Source organism: Dendroctonus ponderosae, unplaced genomic scaffold (genome assembly GCF_020466585.1).
Source record: "Dendroctonus ponderosae isolate FM_Combo_2020 unplaced genomic scaffold, Dpon_F_20191213v2 Dpon_F_20191213_1, whole genome shotgun sequence".
NCBI lineage: Eukaryota > Metazoa > Arthropoda > Insecta > Coleoptera > Curculionidae > Dendroctonus > Dendroctonus ponderosae.
The window spans coordinates 1,414,480-1,419,351 of NW_026017110.1; the positions used below are offsets into that span (position 1 = coordinate 1,414,480).

Consider the following 4,872-nt stretch of genomic DNA (forward strand, 5'->3'; position numbering starts at 1 on the left):
AAAATGTGTTTAGTACATTAGAAAATCTGTCCGAAGCCAAGCTTTTAATGAGAAAGAAATGTAAAGAATCCATAAAAATTCAGTTGCTTCTCGGAGAACTAAAGACAGTTCAAGCTAAAACATTTATAGATTAGAGATCATTCTCACCGGCTTTCTGCAAGCTGGCGCCCTATCCTCCATTTTCTATCCAGTAACCGTTAAAACGCAAGCACAGCGCCAAAACTAAAATTAATACTTAGAAACATTAATTTAGTTTTTTTAAAATATTGACCAAACAAAAAACCGCGACAAACTCACTTAAAGATGAAACTGTCGCTAAACTTCCGAGCGATGATTGAAACCTACGAAATTTCAACTAATTAAAAATGTTACTATTAGCCAAACGGCTCAAGCGCAGCTTCAGCTTCGCAGTTTTTAGGACATCCTGGAAATAATGTCTCCCTGACGTTTCACAAGCACCACTTCTTGCATCTTCAGAGGTATTTTTATCAGTTTCAAGCAATGTTGATGTAGAGCATAAAAGAGCAAATGGAAAAAAGTCCATTCTTCCCATACGTTTGTTTTGGTTCACGTCTGTGCATATGTTTTCGAAATTATCTGGTCGTTCACCGATGTGAAAGCCTAGAGAAGAAAAACCGCGCTCGCCACTTCGCACTTAATTAAAAAGGAGAAAATTGGCCAGCTTTCGGAACCCTTCCAGTTAATTGAGCACTTGTTTGTTTCCGAATGAACACGTAAAAGGTGTGGGCAAAAAGAAATATTTCACTGAGGAAAATTAGAGCAATTTCCCGAAAAAAAATTATCCAGTTCAACTGAAGGTCATTTGATCAATTGTCTGTGTGGCTTTTGCTTGAGAATGTGGCCCCATTCCACACATTAGCAAGTATCAAGCTCGATACTTGGATTATTCTGCTTTTCCTCTTATTTTGCCTTTATAATATCCAACTCCTGTTCCTGGAGGTTTTATCGTAGATTAAGATGAGCTGAAGCAGCTGGTTTTATTATCCGGGTTTTTGTGCTTGTGACAGAGATGGATCTTATTTGGGAGTCATTTATATCAGGCCCTTTTCCCGGACGTAATTTGGATTTGGCATTATTTTTATCGGCGAATATTTATGAATGTTGCTTAAATTTTATGTGGATTCGGACCGATTATTTTTTAGGAAAACCGTGATCAAAATAAATATAATAACTTTTCATTATTTTTCAATGTTCACACATAGACGTCCAAGTGAAAAAATCGAATGTTCTAAAAATGGAAGTTTCCAATAAAGCTTTTAGCTAAGTCGGCCGTAAAAGGCATTAAATTACTATAGCAGGACCATTTTCTTGGACACACGGCGATGGAAAACTCTAAACAACGTTACGAAGCCAGCAATGTCTAAATGGAGATTTATCTCGGTGGGAAAACTGGTGTTTTTCCTTATTAAAGTAAAGCGCTAGCGACAATATTTCTAAATGCACTTTTAGATCTGGCAACTTCTTTGTAACGTACATGCACTTGCCCTCCTCAATGCAGTAAAAATAGTTGAGTGAAACAGACTAGAGCCGAGACTAGATTAGACTAGTGCAAAGCAGATTTTTTCAAATCCAAATGTGTGCTAAAATACATTATTCAAACAGCTTAAGTCGCTTTTCACGAAAGGGATAACTTCCTCAGGCTGACACCTTGTGACCTCTAGCGATTTTCCACGAAGCAGAAGGGAAAATCCATACGTTTCGTACATTAACAGACAGCAGGAATTTTCATCCACAAACGCGAGGATAGAATTCCACTCGTGGCATCCTTTGCAAGAAACTTATTTTGGCCGCAGCTGCATTCAGCTTAAACTTTGAAAATTGGACATTGCTTTAAAAATATACAGGGTGTCCCTGATGATGGCCCCAAAACTCACGCGGTCATACGGGGATTTATGTCTCAAGTTCGTAAGCAGTTTTGCAGACTCTCGGAAATATTTTTCAGACACCCTATATAATTATCATTATTTAAATTTAGTTTACAAGATGCAGATGATTACTATGCTAATTCTAGGGCGCGATTCTGGAACCGATTTCAAGGAAAAAACTCGATATGCAGAACTTTTGAAATACCGAGTGAAAAAGTTTCCGGATTTTTTTATTTGGAAAACATCATCAAGATACATTTTTCGAGCTACAGACAATTTCATTATTTTACCAGCGTCCCTCGTTCGGGTGGATTAGAGTAGAAAATGTTTGGAAAAAATGGTCCACCATAGCTTTCTCTTAAAATGAAATTAATTTCCATAAATTTCTGAACAAATTTGCAGGTTTTCGCTTAAAAAAACAAAAATTGTTTTAAATCAGTGCCAAATCGCTAGATCTGATTTTTCTCAAGCTATTGACTTACTCTCGTAAAAATTATTCAGAACTACTCTTCCTGTGCGTACAAAGCATGAAAATGTATGCTTTAAAGTCGCAAAGATTTGCATCTAAACCTCATAAAAATAAAAAGGAAAATGTGAAAATACAACAGAATACAATGCTCGTGCTGCAGATCAGAGGCAAATTAAAATAAGTTTTGATGAAACATCTAATATTTCATAGTCGTCATCTGGTAAAAGTCGAATCCCATTTTCATCAAAGGCAATTCAAGAAGGAAAAGATAAAAGTTTTCAATATTGAAAGAATGCTGTAGTGTGGGCTCGGTATTAAGAATGCGGAACACGAAGTTTTGGTTTAGCATGGAATTTTCGTAATATAAATTCTAAGGCTAAAATTACGTTCCTTCATAATCATATCTGAAAACTTTGCAAGATGGCAAGAGGAAAAAAATGAAGCAAGTAGCGACGAGTTTTATAGAGGTGCCGTTCAGCAAGGCAATTTCGGATTTCGGCTGCATAGTTAAGCAGGTGAAACTGCAGAGCCGAAATAATAATCGGACCATTATGGGTATGGTAGGTTTCAAATAATCCCATTTGCGCCGGCACAGTTCTTGCTAATAAATCCGATAAAACGTTGCAGCACACTAATGTTGCCCTTAATTACAAATAATGAGCTCATTTACGCACCCGCTCTCTCAATAATCCTGGCTGTTGGGTGCATCCGACATTAGAATAACGGTGGAACCGATTAGACAATGCCTCTTAACGTGTTAAAATAGCGCAAGGCCCAACTGGAGCCCTGCATAATTAAAATAGGCAACAAAGCTAAAAGCCAGAGTTATTTCGATAAAGTCCAGATGTGGCAAGATCTGCATTCACCTCATAGGGGCGCAATCCTTTATCAGCAATTGTCCGACCGCGTTTTCATGTTGCGGATTTTGGTACAATCTGGCTTTATGCCTGTTAATGAGCGCATTATGCGACCATCGTGGATAGTGGAGATGGAAATGCAAGTTTGTTGCCGTTTTCCATGATTTTCTCTGCTCTAATTAACCCTCAAGCCTCCCATCGTCAAGTTTCCTGAACGGCATCGGCTGAATAAGATGGAAACCGAGCTGAATAATGGCTGTAGTTATTCCGATTTCCTACCAGGAAAAGTCATTGTATTCCTAGAGGCAATAATGTAGAAATACGGTTTGCAGTACGTTTTCCCATTGTGGCTCTATAACGAAAAGAGCGATTATTTCGTGACAAACTACTAAAAACAAGACTTACGTTCTACACACACAAATAAGCAAGATTTCCCAAAGGACAAAGGCAATACTCTTAAGTTTCTTTGTTTGTCGACTTCAAACGTGAACTGACTGAGTATTACTTTTCTAGTGTACTCTAGCCGAAATTGAGCATAATGGATGGCTTAACTGAAAGGTTTGATTTGAGAAATTGCACGTTTATCTGATTGATTTCTGTGCCAGCTATTGAATTTCACCAGGCCATTTCATTAGCTATAAATCATATAATCATCATCATCATCATCATCAATTAACTGCTTATTGTATAAATCAACAGCAAGGAGCGTTCATGTTAAATTAACAATCCGGTTTCTTACGCTGCCACGGGAAAAAAGCAAATTAAATACAGGGGTTGAAAGAAGCACTAAATAAAGTTGAGTGCAGCTGTTATTAAGAATGGACACAAAAAGCGAGAAGTGAGCAGCCTCTTTTCTTGGATACTTTTTCTTCTTTTGTTCAGTCGCAGCTCGCCAATTACGGTTTACTCTCGCTTTATTAAAACAATTTTCGGTTGAGTTTTGTATGAGAATCAAGTCGACGTAATGGTTTTTATCTTCCAGGGCATTTCGCTCTTTATTCGCGCTTTGTTTGATTGCTGTTTAATTATTGAACTATGGTTAATTGGTGTCTTTTATATAAACGCTTCTTTGAAATGGGGACATTAAATTTGCTACCTTCTTGTATCTGCTATTGTCCAGAAATAATTAATTTTTTCTTTTGCCTTAATTAATAATAATTAATCTCAAGTAGGTGTTTGTTTACCTTTTCTATTAAATGGTCGTACTCTTTCCTCTCGCAAACTGACTTTTGATGTGCACGTCAATTACTATGACATTTAGTCAATTAAGACGCGAACTTGTTTGTCATTAGCGGTGTCAATTCTTCAAAAAAATCGATTTATTTGCATTGTTTAGAAGAAAAGACTGAAAAAGTGAGTTTTCCAGAGTTTTGTTGTAGTGTCTTCACACGATTTGCAAGTGCGGTTTTAAGAAAATTGCGCGATTTTTCAATTAGGCCACAATCTGACGTTTGCTGTCAAGTGAATAGGATTTTGCGTTTGAACTTTTAGGACTTTCCTGGACCCTGCTGAAAAATTCTGCCCCTAGAAAAGAACGTTTAGGATACGGAAACTACGCTAAAATTAGTGCAAATTTGGCCTCTTAATAGCGTTGAAAATAACCCGTTTGTAGCTCAAGATCCACAGATTAAGGTACAGTGCAATTGACGTTAACTAGAAT

At 37.2% G+C, this 4,872-nt stretch overlaps 1 long non-coding RNA gene across 1 annotated transcript in view; it reads left to right on the forward strand.

Annotated features, from left to right (window-relative positions):
- The first annotated feature begins 4,484 nt into the window (after window positions 1-4,484).
- The window catches only part of LOC125502547, a 2,171-nt gene continuing 1,783 nt past the window's right edge, over window positions 4,485-4,872 (forward strand). The window contains exon 1 of the long non-coding RNA XR_007280313.1: window positions 4,485-4,844. This is a non-coding gene — a long non-coding RNA (uncharacterized LOC125502547). The remainder of the gene's footprint in view (window positions 4,845-4,872) is intronic.